The sequence below is a fragment of the Anopheles arabiensis genome, chromosome 3, assembly GCF_016920715.1.
Source record: "Anopheles arabiensis isolate DONGOLA chromosome 3, AaraD3, whole genome shotgun sequence".
Lineage (NCBI taxonomy): Eukaryota > Metazoa > Arthropoda > Insecta > Diptera > Culicidae > Anopheles > Anopheles arabiensis.
Genome location: NC_053518.1, coordinates 58,891,719 through 58,911,756, shown reverse-complemented (window position 1 = coordinate 58,911,756; position 20,038 = coordinate 58,891,719). Strand labels below are relative to the sequence as shown.

General features: G+C 39.8%; 1 long non-coding RNA gene across 1 annotated transcript; it reads right to left on the bottom strand.

Annotated features, from left to right (window-relative positions):
- Positions 1-17,118: 17,118 nt before the first annotated feature.
- Positions 17,119-19,821, bottom strand: LOC120904535. The gene is made up of 3 exons (XR_005739784.1): positions 18,505-19,821; positions 17,835-18,418; positions 17,119-17,723 (listed from the first exon to the last, which is right to left on the bottom strand). It is a non-coding gene; the product is annotated as an uncharacterized LOC120904535 (long non-coding RNA).
- Positions 19,822-20,038: the final 217 nt, after the last annotated feature.

The following is a 20,038-nucleotide window of genomic DNA, read 5'->3' as shown; positions in this document are numbered from 1 at the left end:
AAAGAGAATTGGTGAATTTGATTTAAAAGAGAAAAAATGCAAAAGCAAATGTATTTGTTTCAAAGAGTGATTCCGTGGCCTGACGGGGCAGTTCAGTGGGCATGTATGGTGGCAGACAACGTGTTAAGGAGTTATTCAAATAACGATGATGCGAAACATCTTGCTGATTTTATAGAAAAAGTAGATTTTATAGAAAAAGTAGGGGGTGTCTATGACCATCCTTCACCATTGGCTTGCCTATTTAGAATAAGAAATATTATATTAGGCAAGTCTCCATCCGTCTTATTGAATTAAATTCATATAGCAACCAAGGACAATGACGATGAGCAACAGATAACTGAAACAGATTCACATACTCACAGAAATGACCACCGCAATGAACACTTCGTGTCTGCTATAATGTATTCTAGAGCAAATATTGAACCATTTTGCCAGACATGAACGTTGTAGAAAAGGATACAAATTTGTTTTATGATATTAATGATAATAGAAGTATCGATAGCTGCACAATAATAGAGTTTATTGAACAAGAGGAAGATGGATTTTAAGTATGTTGTTGGATTCATTCGTATAAAATTTAAAGACAATTTTTCAGATCTACAATTAGGATGCTAAACATTTGAAAACGATACCGAGCATAGCTATTCTAATCCTTCTTCTAGCATTTGTCTGTTGAGGGTTTATTCCAACTATCTTTAACATTTTTGTATGTATGCCGTGAAATGGAAAACATTAAAAAAACATATGAATGGACAGTTTTCAAACAAAAAAAGTATAGTCAGAATATTAACCAATAAAATAAGTAGGAAATTGCCTTAAAAAAAAAGTAAAAAGTAGGAAAGAAATCGTAAAAGCCTTCTCAAAACAACGAATTATAATACGTATGCGCTACATTAATTTATAAAATAAAGAGGAGTTGAATAAAAGGCAGGCATTAAAAAGGAAAGCACATGAAGAGAATAAAAAGAGAGCTAAAAAACTGAGGAAAAATGTTAATTAGGATATTTATGTAAATCATATAGTGCAATTTGTAAATCAGCCTAAAGTTCGACAGGATTTTTAATTAAACAGTCAGAATTCAATAGTTGAACGCTCGATAGTTGGCGGACAGTTCAATTAAAAAGCATGCGTTTGTATGGAAAAACCGTTTTTTGAAAATTTCACAAAAATCTCATTGCCTGCCGAGAAAAATTTCAAAAAAAAATTTGTATAGAAAAACGTGCAAAACGAGCCAAGCACAATAGGGTAAGTGTATCAATTGTGGCTGTTGCACTAATTATGGATATAACGAACACTATTTTCGCTCTAAAACTGTCTATTTGCATTTCTGAAACGGATTTTTCATTTCAAAAAGGACCATTTTACAACAGTTATGCTTCATTAGTTCCGTGCTGGAGACTTCTGTTTGTCAAAAATATCACCCTTTTAAAATGTGTTGCCAAGATTTTTGGTATCTCTTACCAGTTTGCTAAGAGCAGGACTGCAGAATATTAGTGATTTTGAAGTAACTAACCATGGTTTTTTCGCAAAATCTTCATTTTGGTGCAAAATATTAGTTATTTAACGACTACACATCAAAATTTACTAACATGTAATTCAAAATATGCCTTTTTCCGTATGTTCATAATCGGTAAAAATTACCTTCAGTGCACCAAATACCACAGTATACTATAGATGCTTTGTTGACAACTCTCGTTTTGGTCGTAGCGCGTAGTTTACAAGTGAACAAATTGGGGTTTACCGTTGTTATTTTCGCAATATAAAGTGTTATTGTGTGTTTTAAGCATCATTTATTCCTTTATTTATTTATTCATTTATTAATATTTTAAAAGCATTCGAATCAGTAATCAGTGGAATGTAATGGAATCAATTTCAGCAAAAAAACGCAGTCTTGAATGACTTTCATACAAAGAAAGCGAAATCTGAAGCCGCTCGTGTCGCTTTATTGCCAAATGCACTCTCGTTCTTCCCTGATTGCTAGTTAGGACTAGTCTTGGCTAGAAGATAGTTGAACTATGGCAATGATTCTTCATTTAAACCAATTCCAATAGACCACCCTGCACCCTGTACTCCTCTTCGTATCGTGCTGAAACGGTAGCTGCCTACGGTATAGCTTTCAGGTGATATGAAAGATTGTCAGGTGATAAAAAGTGTGTCCAAGCATGGTGTAATCAGAAAAATGTAGAAAAGTAATTTTTTGAACGATTAGCCCCATAAATTGTGTGATTAATTGACCGTGGCTATCAATACAACCAGTGATAGAAAACGGATAAATGAAAATTGTAACTTTACGTATTTCATGCTGGTTACATACTAATATTGGTGTTTTGAACTTTTTTTTTCACTTGAGTTGAGTTAAAACATTACATGTCACAATGTAAGTTTTGGTGTAAATATCCACGAGTTTTAGAATACAGCCACAATTGGTACAGCTATGGCAAATTGCAAGGAACACTATAGCCATAATTGGTACCTTGAGATGCAATTTTTTATTGCATATTTTAAGTATTTTGATAAACACTGAGTTAAAAAAACACTCTCGTGTCCGACACATTGTAGGTTACAAGAAAACATAAAAGACTTGTATAAAATCGGTATCAATTGGTTTTGCAAAATTTGTCCTAACAAAACAAACTGTGCCGAATCTGACGGTTGCTAATCGAAGGCGAAAATTGTGTTATTAAATTGGACAAAGTAGCTTACACCATCTGACGTGTGACCAAGTGGGAGACAGCGGTATCTATTCAAACCGACTACAGGCGTCCCCCGAGTTACGTCCCCCTCGAGTGACGACGATTTGCAGTTACGACGATTTTGATTTTGACAGTTTAAAGTTGTCATTGAGATGAAATTGATATATTTTTTTAATTTCTGTGCTGATAACCGTTACAAACACATTTCCACAGATTCCACAACTCCATGGTTCTGAATATCTATATCGTATAAATTTTCCCCCAAAAGCCGTTTAGACATTATCGTACATTATTTCAAATAAAATACTCGATTTCATAGATTACGACTGTTCAATTTTGGTTTTAAACTTTATATTCACAGATATTCGACATACGACTATTTCGACTAACGCCTTGCTTTGGGACATATTTTTGGTCTCAAATGCAGTTGTAACTCGGGGGACACCTGTATTCTAGAAAGGTTTTTAAGAAACACATTTTTGAATAATTTTTAAAAAGTGTTTTTATAACTTATTTTAAGGTTTTTAAGTTTGATGATAGAAATTATAAACACATACATTTTTAATCAAAAATTCTTGGATGTAAAAAATTATAACAATTATAAACACTATTGTAAACAGTTATAACAATTATAAACAATAATTTATAAACCTTATTGACATTGACATTGCATTATTATGAAAATGCAAACCAAAGTATGTAAAAATATTTTCAAACATTATTTTGAAATTGCCATGAGAACCTTATCGATTTTGTGAACAACGGTTGAAAACTGTTGAGTTAAGCTTAATAAAAGGAATAAATTCCAACAAACGCAGTGGTTCCGTTCTGGCTAACGGTCTAAGCTCAACTACCAAGTTCATTTTATTGTCTGATCAAGATATTTACATAGTACAAGTCAAGGTGAAGGTGTGAACGCAAAGGTTAATATAAACTGTAAGGTGTTCACACTACTGTCACATTAGGCGTCGATGCAAACTCCAACACAATATACATGTTTTCCTGATGCTCCTCATCTGTTAAAACCAATAATAAATTGGTTGATAGATACAGGTTTTAAGTATCACAATAAGTTTATATAGGAAGATAAATTGTTAGAACTAGTAGCTTATAGAAATGCAGCTGAATTAACTCCCGTTCATAAACTAACGCAAAATCATTTGGTTATGACTCCTCAAGAACGTTAAAATGTTCGAAGAGCGGCAGAAATTTTATCAAGAACCACTGCTATTGCATTACAAAGGTACTTTCCTGATGATTGTGATGCACAAGAATTATCCTCATTTATAGAGAAAGTCGATATGTGGTTTAGTGTAGCTAACTCATATTCTCCATGCGCTAAACTTCATTATAAAAAATCTTTTAATTCAAATGATAACCAATTAGCAGCATTAAGTGACATGTTTGAACTGATGTCAAACATTACAGCATTGGGCATAAAAACTATGCAAGTTTTCCAAAAATCTCTCTTGATGTACAGAACATCGCTAAAATTGTTGTACGAAGATACGAGGAAAAACACAGTAACGCATATATATCTACTTATAAGGTTAGTATTGAACAGTAGTGAAAGATTTCAGTCAACTAATGTATGTTTCATTTTTGTTTACAGCTTAATCAGGATATTTTGGAGAACTTCTTCTCTCAACTTCGCCTAATCGGAGGTGTACACGACCATCCATCTCCATTACATTGTATGTATAGAATCCGAATGATGATTCTTGGTAAATCACCGACTACATTGAAAAATCATACAGAGCTAAAACATGATGAGGTATACAATAGTCATGAGCATCACGAAGAGTTTCTATCTGCAATAGTTTTTTCTGTAGCGGATATCCCTCAATTTGTTCCACTGATTTCGGTCATGGAAAGAACAAATCAAATCTGCCAAGCAATTGAAGAGTGTAGCCAAGAGTCGGACTTAATAAGTACAGTCAGCAGTACCTGCAATGTGCAATCTGCTCAAGAAAGTGATGGACTGCAATATGTAATGGGATACATAGCTAATAAATATAATACTAAATATTAGATTAAGGCGTCCATACTTTTAAAATAACAAATGACCATTGTTACATTCAACCTCCTACCTTTGTGCAACATTTGTCCGAAGGAGGATTGTTTGAACCATCAACCACATTTTTATCATTAGTTAATCGAATGGAATTTTTTTTAAATGCATCCGGATCGTGACTTTCGTAAGACTAAAAAAATTGTTGTCTTAAATTTCGAAAAATATTTAAAACCAGATAATTGAACTACCAATCGAAATAATACGGACCATTGCCAAACAAAGAATGATTGTTAGAATGCGCTTCCTTAATTTAAAAAGTAGTACCAAAAATTTTATGAAAAGCAAGCGAAAACATCTAAATCAACATGGAAAAGGCGCAAAAAATGATTAAAATATTGAACTGGTCTGTACATTATCTATTCTCATGAAAATCGATTATTGAGACATATCATTTATTTGTTTTATTTTTGTTGTGTTAGTGCCGATAGTATTTATATCATTACATTTTACATGATATAAATACATACATTTGTATTTATTGAACTATTTATTAAATTATTTGCTAGCTAACGGCTACGAAGCCAAATTGGCTACTTGGTTTTTGTAAATTAGATTTTTATCTTTATTAATTATTTATTAATTAATTAGTTTCTTAATTAATTTATTTATTTATGCCTATATTTATTTATTTATTTATTTATTTATTCATTTATTTATTTATTTATTTGTTTGTTTGTTAGTAAAATCAAATTGTTGGTAGTCGTATACATAGGTTTTCCTTGTGTTTTATTCAGTAAACAGACTACGTTTTTTTATTCTGAAGGCTACGTGATACTTATTTATTAATCTGTATTATGTAGTAATCTGCAACCATTTCTAGTATTTTATTTGGTTATTTGTAATTGGCTACTGGTTTTTTTAAATGTTACAGTCCTAATACTTGTAAATGTTTGGTGCTGTGCGGTGGTACAGTCAAGAACATACCCGTCATATGTTTAAGTCCGTATCTATCGTACCCCCCAAAAGATTAGAAGATGTAGAAGATGATTAATAACGCCGAATAGATCTAGTTTGCTTTCACTAGTTTATTTGGCCCGGTTGCAGGGTTTTGCAACATAACCTTAGACGTTTATACTGACTGCAGGGCACATTTAAAGGTTTTCATGCAAACATACTGCAAGCAATCCTGTTATCTTTTTACTAATACTCTTTAAGACCGTGATTTTGGTACAGGTTTCCATCCAATTTTTATCCCAGTTCATAGCCCTTCCATATTGTGTCGTATCTACAATATGGGGTAATTTTTTCTGTATCCATCACATTAGCAATCGTGGTCCAGTTTCTTTCTCAGTATTTTGGGTATCGGCTGGACTCGTGGTCAGTGTTGCGAACGGTGATAGTCGTCGACATAAAATTTTACAAAATGATACGTTTTGAAGCATCGCAGTCTAGATCCACGCATTCATTCGACAATCACGGAAAAAAATATCATTTGACACGATTTTTTCTGCTACAATTATTTGACTTTTTGATTTTGCCGTACCTCAAGTGAACTAGATCTTCATCGAAAATGGGTCCTTTTTTCGTGTTTTCGCGTGAATTTCTATACTCCTGTAAGAGAACACCATTTTCCTGGTTCACTGAGTGAAAATATCAAGTGGTCTAATGGCTTAGTATCGGTAAATGCACGATTAAGCAGTTCTGGATTTTCTCTGAAAAATGTCAAATGACATTCATTCTACATTTTTTGCAATCATGTCATCGCAAAAGCATTGATTGTTAATGCACAAATGATTGTCGCTTTTGGAAAGTCGTGTCATGGTAACCATGAATATCATGATCAAAAAATGATTTTTACACCCGCTTACTGCGAATATCATAAAAAAAATGTCGACAATTAACAACACTGCTCGTGGTACTCGTACGACTTAACAACATTTCCAACAATATGGACCGTGTCCTCATACGTATGACTGACTATTATCCTGCTATAGGCTATCAAAAAGTCACTGAAATCTAAGACCCGCTGTGGTACAGGCAGGCCTTGACCGACAACGGTTGTTGTGGCAAGGAAGATTTTTAACTATTCCGCTATCATTGACCATTTTTACAACCGCATATGACACACCAAAATTTAATTTAGTATTTATGAACTTATCGATTTGCTACTATGAAATGTCATGTTCATATGACATTGGGTCAGGGTTTCCCATCCTGTCACGGCTTATTATTGACCCGTGTCCCACCTTCTGCAATACTATTTGTGCACCAAGCAGCCTTGGATGTCCAGGAGTGTTAAATGCTAATGGCCATGGGAGTGACAAAATGCTGACAAATTTTTCAAAATGTGAGCTTTTGTCACTTTTTTGAACTTTTGTCAAAATTTGACGTTCGTGAAAAAGCGTAAACAAACAGCTATTTGGCGCAGTTGTGACCCATTGTTATGATAATAATGCTAAAATGCATGATTCTAATTGATTTATGTACCTATTTAGTACTTCTTAAACATAATATCGATGATATTCAGATGTTGGAGCTTTTTTTCGCTCTTGTGTATGTTTTTGGTGCGGCCACGAGAAAAGCTCTTTTTTGCAGTTGACAAGCAATTTTGACAAAGTTGAAAAAATTTTCAACATTTTTTCAGCCCCGTGGCCACGCGCTATATAGTGAGTAACTTTTTCGTACAGGAAGATCCTATAGTGAGCAATCGTTTCACCTATGAGCGTAACGTGAGCGTAACGTGAGCGGTACCCTCTTACTTCGTTTTGTATATCGCATATGTATATCGTGAGATATCGCAGGGGCCTGAACTAATTATGATGAAGAACAGCAAAGTGAAATAATGTGGACTAAAACAGAATGACCTTTTATTCCAACTTTAACTAATTCACCCTCTCCCCCCACCTCCCCCCACCCGTAGCAAACTAGACTAAAACGCTATACCACATTGGGATTCAAAGATTTGAATCCCATCCAGGAGTGGGATTCAAAGATTCGAATCCCTTCTGAGATTCATTTTTCCTATCACTACAATGTAGAGAGAGAGAGAGAGAGAAAGCAGAGAGAGAGAGAAAGAGAGAGAGAGAGAGAGCAGAGCTCGTTTAGCAACATGCGTTGCTAAGTTACGTTGCGTGTGCAGGTTTCATCCACCACGGATGTTTGATAGTCCTTTCTATTATCTATTAATAAATAAAATATGATACTTTACATGGTTTGTTTAATTTTTTAATAAAAATTTCACAAAATTTCAAAATGTTTAACAACGCAGCATGCACAGTTTTCTCCAATATCCAGAAATACTACAGGTTGATCCGTCCAATTTATTTTAACAATTCTTCATTTGACAGCTATGCAGCCCAATGTTTTATACAAAGTTCAAAGTTTATTATAAGGACATTTCATAACTCCGGACCTGTCAATCTTCATAGAAAACTCCATCCATCATGGCTACCAAATTAACAACCCAACTGTACTCTATCTAGCCACCTTAGTATTATACTGTTGACTGGGATCAAAGGATGCCATATGTTAACAGTTAGTTTCTTGAACACATTACACATTGAACTGCTTAAGAGGAACAATTAGAGCTGCGCAAGAAAAGCTGCAGTTGCAAGTAAGATTCTTAGTGCCCTTGGTGTTTAATTTTTATTTTTAGCCATTGTGTGTTGATTATGTGCATGTGTACAGTGTGTCCATGTTTGGCCTTTTCAATGTTTTTGGTAAAACAGTTTAAAAAACAAAACAAAAAAAATGTTCTCATCATGAACGGAGTCGGAGGCACATTAAGCACTAGGCAGGAAGAAGCGATTGAAGCAGAAATTTGGGCGATATATCATGCTCTCCGCCGGTCTCGTAGTACAGTCGTCAACTCGTACGACTTAACAACATGCCCGTCATGGGTTCAATCCCCAAATAGACCGCGCCGCCAAAAAAAAAATCATGCTCTCCAGTTCGAAAACGGAGGGTGAGCGCAGGAAGCGCTTTGCACGAATGAACAGAGCGCTTTACCGCCATCGCCAACGAGTAAGGGAATCTACCTTGGAGGATGTATCAAAGTAGAGGACGGGCTCCATGTCAACATCTACTGCTGCTCTACAACAAGGACAGAACGCAATCAATGTTGGCTCTGACCTGGACGTATCATTGGATGGTGAGTTTGCCACCCCTCGACCAAACGAAACACCTGCTGCGAAAAAAACGACGACTTGCACGTAAGCTGGAAGCTATGCATCGCCGTAATCTACAATTGCAAACCCTTGTACAACCGGAGACTTTGCTTTCTAAACCATCAGCTGCGCCATCTTTGCCGCAGCAGCCTTCTATGCTGCATTTTAATCCGGATAACTTGCGACTACGACGGGAGACCGAAGCACCTCGGCAGCGTCGGCTCATTGCGCGACATGTTAGCAGCACGATGCGTGTTGGATTGGGTTATCATGAGCACTACAACCACCCAGAACGCCATCGGCTTCACAACGGAGCTGTGCACATTGTAGTGCGCGTAAGTGGCCTGGTGAAGCACCTACAGTATGCTGCAACAGTGGCCAGGTGATACTGTCATCGTTCGACCGACCTCCACCAGAGTTGATTCAATTATTCAACAATACCACCTTTATTAAGGACATCCGTAAGTACACAACGCGTTTGCTTTCACGTCGATGGGCGCCTCGGCCAGAGCTAATGACCCCGTACGACAAGACGAAACTGTTGCTACTGGTGGGGTATATAATTACCGTATCCAGGGAGCACTATGTCACCGCATTAGTTCCCTGACAAATCTACCTGGACGTGTACCTTCATTTGCTCAGTTATACTTTTAAGACTCCAGTGATGCTAACCAGTACAACGCAATGCAGGAGACAAATATGTCTTTCTGTGCGGATTTGGATCGGTCCATCATGTCGATCCTACAACGTGTACTCACAGACCACAACTCTTTGGCGGGGTTATTTAAGCACGCGTACGAGCGAATGTCAGTAGGTTCATGCCAAAACATTCCAATCCGTCTGCACTCTCGGATCGAAGGTATTGCGAGCACAGTACCAGGATGCGATCTTTTCATAACCATCACGTGCAATCCCAAGTGGCCTGAGATCACGGAAAATCTCCAACCAGGTCATCATGCGTCCGATCGCCCCGATCTCACGTCTCGAGTTGGAAATCGTATATGAGTACGTTATAGAATTTCAGAAGCGCGGATTGCCACATGCGCATCTACTACTTATTCTCGGGGATGACGACAAGCCTCAGACGCCGGATGATTATGATAAATTCGTTTCTGCTGAAATCTCGGACCCGACCAACAAACAACAATCGGCAATCTCCGTATATGAAGGACGGGGTTTGTTCGAAACGTTACCCGAAACCCTTCTGCGACCAAACGCATGCCAGCGATAACGGATTCCCAGAATACCGTCGTCGGTACGTCGGACGCACCGTAACGAAGAAAGGGGTACAGCTTGACAACCGACATGTTGTTCCTTACAATCCGTGGCTATCCCACAAATATGATTGTCATATTGACGTAGAGATATGTACATCTATTACAGGGGTTAAGTATCTTGCGATAAATTAACACTAAATAGCTGGCTGTAAAATACGGATTGTCGGAAGCCGAAGAGTATAGATAAAACTGTTGTGACTTTTCGTGCATTTCGTGCCCTCAGCAAAATTGATCACTTCCTTCGACGTGCTACACCGCCAAAGGATCGGACGTGCTATCCGAATATGCCGCAGCTCGCCGACTATCCTCACGTTCAAGAGTACCCAATCAATAACGGTACGAACTCATTGATCGCCGCTGAACGAAACTACTCTGCGAGCGTTCTCGATAATACACTTGCTGCTGTAAATCTGCTGGATGAGGACCAACGTAGGGTATTTGACCTACTAAAAATTGCTTTGGACTCCACAAACAATTCTTGGATATACGCGTCGTCAAGATAAAATCGCACTAGCGACAGCGTCGAGCGGGATTGCCGCCTTGCTGCTTAGCGGTGGTAAAACCGTCCATTCGTCCTTAAAGCTACCACTCGATCTGGACGATCGTTCTAAATGTGCTATACTCGTACAGTCTAAACTAGCAGAGTTAATACGCGAGACTTCGCTCATCATATGGGATGAAGCTTCCATGGCCAGTCGGTACGCACTTGAAGCAGTCAATCGCACACTTCAAGGTATCATCGGTGTTCGGCGGCCTTTCGGAGGTAAAGTTATGCTGCTTTCAGGTGAGTTCCGTCAGATTCTTCTGATTGTAGCTAAGGGAACGGAGACACAGATAATCGATCAGTGCATCAAGCGTAGCAAAGCGCGGCAGCACTTTATCAAGCAGCGAACTCTCAACATGCGAGTGCGATCGACCCCCGACGCAAGTCATGCCAGCGATTTACTAACCTTTGTAGACTTTGTGCTTCAAATCGGTGAGGGGCGTCATGTTGCATTTTCCGGATTGGATCCATCACTGGCAAAGCTACCAATTGACATGGTTTTCCCCGCACCAACAAACTGGAAGATGATTGTAGTATATATACATATGCGTAATTATAGCATGTAACTAGGTGTTAGTGAGATCGGTGTTATGGCTCAGGTTAGTGTAAGATTATATGGTCAGTTCAATAAAAGCACTCATGGTTTAACGATAATGTAAAAATCAATGTAGCCAAATCAGTCTTGTTCAAAAGCAGTATTGACTATTTAGGATATATAATATCAGACAAGGGTATTCATCCTAACGAGTCTAAAGTGAGAGCGATTGTTAACGCACCCGTTCCAAAGAATGTAACGCAACTGCAAGCTTATTTAGGGTTGGTGAACTATTATCATCGCTTCATACCCAATTTAGCAAATTTAATACATCCTTTGTATAACCTTTTGAGGAAACAAACTAAGTTCGAATGGACGGAGCAGTGTCAAATAGCTTTCGATAAGTCGAAAAATCAGTACCTTATGATGAGAGCAAACCGTTGGTATTGCAAGTGGATGCTAGTCCTTATGGTGTAGGAGCAATTTTATCCCATATAACCGATGGTGAAGAAAAACCAATAGGGTTTGCATCATCCACGTTAACTGCAGCGCAAATGAATTATGCACAAGTGCATAGAGAGGCATTAGCGGTAATATTTAGCATAAAAAAATTTCACAAATATGCGTATGGAAGGGCATTTAAATCAATTACCGATTATAGTGGCGTTAAAGAAATATTCAATCCGTCGAAAGGAACTTCTCATAATTGGGAAGTAATTGAACAAATTGTGAGGGTTCTAAAATATTTCTATTCTGCTTCAAATATTGTATACCCCCAAAAATAAATCACTATTTTACACGTGGGATTATTATGCAATGTGCTGTTAACCAAATCATCACAGTTTAGAAATGATGAGGATATAGGTGAAAACGTTCAAAATTTATTAGCTTTGCTCATTTAAGGTCTACAAAATAAGCTGATAATTTTTCATTGCAATGAGCAGGTACTTAAAACTATGATTTTGGATCCTAGGATTAAACAACTTGGCTTTCAAGACAATGTGGAAAAATTCAAAAACACATGTTAATCGATTATATCTGAGCTGCTTCCGTTGCAAAAGCCCGCAGAAGAAGCCGAAAAAGTAGTCAAAAAGGTAAGCAAGGATGTGGACATGCTTTTCGGTGATTTAAAAAGCAAGGGAGCTCAAAACTACAAAAAACCAAGACAAATAGCTGAGAATGAACTAGATCAATATTTAAGCGTTGATAATATTGTCTAAGCAAATGATCCGCTTCGATGGTGGAAAGAACATGAAGTTCTTTATCCATCATTATTTAACTCTTGCCATGAACACTTTATGCATTCTCAGAAAATCCGTTCCATGTGAAAGGCTTTTTTCTAAAACGGTACAGATCTATTCAAAAAATAGATCTCGACTAGCACCAAAAAAAAATGCAAGAAATGTTGTTTTTTTCAACAAAATGCATTAACAAAACGTCGTTGTAAAATTAGTAACATCCCGCTGCGCAAAGCGATCGAAAAATTCTCAAACTCAAACTTCAAACATATTTCACAGCGCATGGCTATGAAATATTTCGCATTCAAAATTCCCGCTGCGCAAAGCGTTCGAAAACTTCTCAAACTATATTTCGGCGATATCGTGAAATATGTTTGCAGTTTGAGTTGAGAAGTTTTCGATCGCTTTGCGCAGCGGGATGCGTACAGCGCCTGCATGAAGTGCACAAACGTTGGTGAATTGGATGGACACCGGATGTACTTCAAGTATGATGAACAATGCCCGCATCGGAACCACAAGGATTTTTGTGACGACAAATATCCAATACATGTCAGCAACCCTACGCCCTGAACGAGTCTGTTAGGTTGCGATATCGTCGACGATTTTGTGTCAGCCGATGACATGCACCTAATATTCAAGGGCGTAGATGCAAAGTTGCTACATTTGTGGATAAATAAATGGCTTCCCTAGCGTACCTTGTTACTTGCCACGTCACCAGCAACGTGAAGTGTCGGCGCACTTGCGTCTGTTAAGGCTGCCTTCAGATTACCAACGTAAACTGCGCGACCTGCGATACATCCATCTCTGGAATGCTTCCGAGTATAGGATGTTTCTGCTGGTTGCCGGTTTCGTTGTTCTGAAGGATAGACTTAACGATGCAGCGTACCAACACTTCATGTTGTTGATGCTGGCTGTGACGTTTATGTTCACCACATACCATCGCGCTAAATGGGAACTGCCTGATTCATATTTGCATAGGTTTGTGGCAGCCTATGGAGATCTGTACAGCCCGCCCGGTTCTCATGAATAGCAACGTGCATAACTTGCTGCACGTTTACAATGAAGTTTGCAGGTTCGATGGACTAAAAAACATATCAGCCTTCATTTTTGAGGCATTTTTGCATGACCTCAAAAAGTTGATGCATTCCGGCAGGCACAGCCTGGTACAAGCGGTCCATCGTTTGCTGGAACTGCAACATGTCATTGTTGCCAAGCGTCAGCAAAACAAACCGGAGGACGAACCATCGGTGCGCACGGTTGGTGTCGACACCATAACGACCGTGCCGCAGGGCTTCGCGCTGCGAAAAAACTTTCGCGATCAATGGTTTATGACCAACTCGGGCGAGGTGGTCCGTTACGAAACGACCACAAAAACAGGCAAGGACGTTACGGTGCAGGGGTACGCGTTTTTCAAACAGGTGCCTGCCTTTACGGAACCTTGCCTTTCAACGGAGGCGAATATTTACTCTGCCAACATGGTAGATTTTAATAAGGGTGAACTGCAACACTACGCCAGCAGCACGCTGGTGTGCAAGGTAGCTGCAGTGGAAATAGTGATGAGTCAAGTAGCACTGTGCCACCACGCACACACAGCACAGTAATATAAAATACAGTTTATAAAATTGTGGTGCCACACTTCGCACATTTTTTGTGTTCCGCACGATTTTTGTGCTCCGCACAATTTGTGTGCTCCGCACAGTTTTATTGTGTGCTCCGCACAGTTTGTGTGCTCCGCATAGTTATTGTGTGCTCCGCACAGTTTGTGTGCTCCGCACAGTTATTGTATGCAACTGTGCGGATTGTACACAAACTGTGCGGAACACACAACTGTGCGGAGCACACAAACTGTGCGGATTGTACACAAACTGTGCGGAGCACACAAACTGTGCGGAGCACACAAACTGTGCGGAGCACACAAACTGTGCGGAGCACACAAACTGTGCGGAGCACACAAACTGTGCAAGTGAATAAATCGAGGTTTTCATTGTTATTTTTGCAATCTAAAGTGTTAATATGTTTGTTACATTTGTAACCGTGCCGACGAACCGCGTGATTATACGAGTTAGGTAAACAAACGGCTGTCATACCAATTAGGTAAACAAACGGCTGTCAGGGTTGTGTTGGGGTTAGGATCTTGAGCGCCAAAGTGACAGTCGACATTCTCGAAGATCGGGGAAAAAGGGCAATGATCGCGATGTAACGATGGCCCGACGGCCATCGCGGGACAAAATGGTATAAGAGGAACGCGCGTAGGTCACGTTAGCTCTCTACGTTTTATACCGTGCAAGGGATACCGCATTTTTTAAAACCCCGCTTAAAGCTTTTGAAGATTTGCGAAATAAACGAATTGTAAAACGAATTGTTTCGAACGACGAAATCCGTTCTACGCTCTTGAGAGAATGAGAATCATGAGATACAACTGTCAAGCATTTAAAGACGTTTATATCTACGGTCCAAGGATGGTTAAGTTTTGATTTTTGATTTTTTTGGCCGTTGGTATTGGATTTCTATACCTATATATATATTATTTATTGATATTATTTAATATATTGAGATATATTATGTATTGAAGATAATTGCGTGGCGCGCGCAGGGGCCTTTGCAATATTTAAATAAAGTAATACTTAAAAATAACCTTACTTGCTATATATTTGAAAACAGACATGAAATTTAAACGTGGCAACTGTAATGTTGAAGTCAAAAAAGCAGTAGAACTTATTGAAAGCTTTACACATTGAAATAATTGGATCATGAGCTCCTCTGGAAGTACGGGCCCGGTCTATTTTGATCAGAAAATTTCGAGGACGAAGTGCGTGGTCAGGAGCGTACAAATTTATTTTAAGAAGAAGCTCGGGAGCATCAATTTCGCCTTTTATTAATTCTGCTACAAAAACTGCTTGTGCTACCTCCCTACGTCTCTCTAAGGACTGCAATCCTAGAAGAAGCCGTCTAGTTTGATAGGTTAGAGGCTGGTCCATGTTCCACCGTAAGGTTCTTATAGCTATTTTTGTGAATTTTTTCTGAATTCGCTCAATTCGTGTGGACCAGTTGTTAGTGTGTGGAGACCATGTTACAACATGAAATTAAAGTACGGATCGGACTAAGGCGACGAACAGTTGTTTTAAACAGAAAGAGTCATTAAAATCAGATGTCAGACGATGAATAAAACCAGGCTGCCGATATGCTTTGTCGATGACGTACGAATATTGTTGACGGAAGGAGAGTGATGTGTCAAGAATAGTGCCGAGGTCCTTAGTTTCTATGTTACGTGGGATTATACACGAGTCAAGGTTATAGTCTCGCTTGATAGGGTCTTTTTTACGAGTAAAACTAATCACGCAACACTTATTGACACACAAGGATAGCAAGTTCGCAGAGCACCAATTGCTAAATTCGTCTAGGCTGTGCTGGAGTGTCGAGCTGTCCGAATCATTTCTAATGGTCGCATAAATCTTGATATCGTCCGCATACATACGCAAACATTGATTTGGGAGCGCAAATACAACATCATTAATAAATAGGATAAACAATACTGGGCCAATGTTACTTCCCTGTGGTACACCGGACGAACTAACGAACACATTGGACAAGCACTTATTGATTTTAACACAGTATGATCTTTGGTTTAAATATGATTTTAACCATATGACTAGATTATTATGAAAGCCAAGCCGGCTCAGTTTCGCAAGGAGTATGTCATGGTTAATCCGATCAAATGCTGACATGAAATCAGTATAAATTGCATCAATCTGTGACTTGCCGTCCATTGCCGTAAGGCATTCAGACACGAATTGAACGAGATTGGTCGACACCGATCGTTTGGGAACAAATCCGTGCTGGCTTGGACTGATATAATTCAAGCCACCCCTGACTAACGCTTCCTGGACAAGAATTTCGAGTATTTTTGCTGATGCACATAGGGAAGTTACGCCACGATAATTAGATATAACATGTCTCGGACCTTTTTTATGAACGGGTGTCATCCACGAAGTCTTCCACATAGTAGGATATGTAGAACTGTGCAGAGAAAGCTTAAACAGATGAACCAGTGGCTCTGAAAGATAAGTTGAGCACTTCTGTAAGACTATTGCTGGAATCCCGTCCGGACCCGGGATAAATGAGGGTTTAATTTGTTTGATTGCATTTTCTACCGATTCATTTGTGATGACAATATCATTTATAGACATATCTAGAACATCCGCGGGTGTGTGCTGCAGGGCAGTTGCAATATTAATTGGTGACGAAGATTAAAGGTCGAAAACTGAACTAATTTTTTTGGCAAAGAGCTGACTGATTTCAAGTTCACTTGAGGCTTTCTCGGTGTCTAGTGACATTACTGACGGGATTTTTGCATTTTTCCTCTTACGGTTAACGAAAGAAAATATTTTAGTCGGATCGGTGGATATACTTCGTTGAAGTTTGTTGATATAGATTCTATACAGATGCCTATTGAATCTTCTATAGTTGCCACTAACAGTGTTAAACAATAGTCTGTCGGAGTGAAGATTAGACTTTACGAGACAATGTAAAGCTCTATTTTTCGCAGATTTAAGTCTTTTTAATTCTATATTGCCCCACGGGGGACCGGAAGCTGCGAGCTCTTGTAAAGTAGGGAAGCATTTGTGAAGGACTAGACCAACCTTGATTTGAAAGGAGTCGATTGCCGAATCGATTGATAAGGTGGGATTGCTATCAGAATTAAGGAATGACCAGTCAGTATTGGAAAAAGCGTCAATCATTTTTGGGAAATCAGCTTTTCTAAAATCGAGATGTCTCAGGCTGTTCGATCCAGTGACTTCCGTAGCAGTCTGGGTTGTTGATGGAAGTGTAATATTGACCAGCAAGCTCGGATGATATCGGTCTTCCTCAGTTAAACAATCTATGGAACGGAAAATTCTCATACCATTCTCAATTATACGCGGGCTCACGAATATAAGATCAAGTAAAGACCCATGATTGTTTACATTATTATTGACCTGAGATAGTCCCACAAAGCTGAGAGTATCAAGCAGTTGGGAGCAGGCTGGGGATACATTGACAGTTGACAGCTGACGACAGAGTGTGTTTCTCACTGTGCTCCGCGTAAATCCGTGAATTATTTTGTCGTTTCATCTTATTTTCGTCAAACTGCCGCTTAGCTGTGACTTAAGCTGTCTCTGGTAGTCCTGCCTTCAATTGTTCGTCACAACCATTCCTGACTTTGCTGTATTTCCTGCGTTTGTTCCTGAGTCCTGTGGCATCTATCTGCAACGGCAACTAAAATGGAGGGAGTTTGTTGTGACTGCTCTGTGCCACTTGAATCGCTTGAGTGTGGTATTATGTGCTCGTTCTGTGATGCTGTATATCACTCAGCGTGCACTAAATTACCTTTCACTGTGATCGAAGAGGTAAAACGGACGGCATCTCTTCATTGGAGCTGTGTAGGGTGTTCGAATGCTCTTGGCAACCCACATAGTAAAGCAGTCAAAACAACGGGTATGCAGGTCGGCTTCCAGGCGGCTCTTACTGTCGCTGTCGAGGTGATGAAAGCTGCTTTAGTCCCGCATGTGATGCACGAAATCCGTGAGGGCTTTGCCAGTTTTGCCGCGGCTCACCAAGCTCCTAGCGAACACTTCAACGTACCGCCCCCAGATGCCCTCCCGAGTGGAAAGCGTAGAAGGTTGTTCCGTGACGTTGTTGCATCCACGGAAGCCATTGTTGTTGACAATGCTCCACTATACCCTGTAAATACAGACACCAACAATACTCACCAAAGAAATCGCCCTTCACTACCACCAATAATAACAGGAACCGATACCACCACCACGTCGATCCCAACCGTGTCACAACTACCAAGAACAAACTATATGTGGCTACATCTATCTAGGTTAGCCAAAACCGTCACCGCTGACCAGGTAGTGTCGATGGTAAAATCACAGTTGGACACCACGGACGTCATCGCTTTTAGTTTGCTGAAAGCGGGAACAACCATTAGCTCGGTTAGTTCACTAACTTTTAAGGTTAGAATTATCGCTGCTCTTCGAGATAAAGCACTTACCGCAGGATCTTGGCCGGTCGGGCTCGGTGTGCGTGAGTTTATCTCACTCCCGCAAAGGCCGTCTCACCATCGTCCTGATCTCACCAACACAAACACACCTATACCTGTTCGACATAGCCCGATGCACCCCGTACAATTATCACCCGATATGAATTGTACCTTAATATCGCCTGTTCCACCAAAAACAACTACAGCCACACCAAACACCGTTAAAATGCACCAAACTACTATTCAACACTTTTTTCTTAAGTAATAATCACACAACTGTTTCCTCAAAAGGCACTGTGCCACTGAATCTGACTAGTCATTTGTTTACACGAAACAACAACACGTCAACGACACGATCTCTCACCGATGACCTTGCACCAACTTACACACGCATACCACTCAATGTCCGTTCCACGTCTATAACTGTATACTATCAGAATGTGCGAGGTTTACGATCCAAAGCTGATGAGTTCCGTTTAACTGTGTTAGAAGCGGACTATGATGTTGTGGTACTCACTGAGACTTGGCTCGATCCCAGCCTTCCCACAGCTCTCCTATTTGGCGATGCGCACTGTGTCTATCGTTGCGATAGAAATGCCGCAAACAGCTCTCTATCTCGAGGCGGTGGAGTACTAATTGCGGTGAGTTCCGCTCTCCGCTCTCATGCGCTTCCAGTGCTTGCGCAAACACTTGAATTCGCTTGCATCTGCATTCAGCTCCCGACGTACCGATTATTCATTGCTGCTGCCTACCTTCCTCCCAACCATAGCACGGACGAAGGAAAAATAAATGCATTACTGGACACCGTCAACAGCATTTGCGACACACTAGGTCCAAACGACAGATTCGTGCTCGTGGGAGACTTTAACCAACCCGCTCTTTCCTGGTCGCCTGCGCAATCGAATCATGAAACCCCTTTTGTGTTTTTTGAACCTCATACTAGTTCAGTTCGTAGCGCCCAATTCGTCGATGGACTGCACCAGAATGCGCTTTACCAACTTAATAACAACACTAACTCTATGGGGCGCATTTTAGACCTTGCATACGGGAATTGGTCAAGTGCAGCAACTTCTTCGCTCATACGCGTCAGCGAGCACCCGCTGCTGCCAATAGACTGCTATCACCCACCGCTCGAATTTGATTTGGAAATCACAGCATCGTCTATGAATCACGCTACCACTGTTACGGAAATAAAGCTCAATTACGCACGTGCTGACCTTACTAAACTCAAGAGACTGATCTGCTCCTTCAACCAATCCTTTGAATGCTCAAACTATACATCCATTGACCATGCCACGAACGATTTCTCAGAGTTTATGCGGGCCGCATTGCGTGAATGTGCTCCTATTAAAATCCCCATCGCGGACCGCCGTGGGGCGACCGCACATTACATGCCCTAAAAAAAAGCAAAGCGAGCCGCTTATGACAATTTACGCGCTAATCGATCCACACCGTGTCGGCTTTACTACAATGGTGCTCATGCACTTTATCGACGTTATAATAGAGTCTGCTATCGTCGATATATACGCCACACTGAACGAAGCTT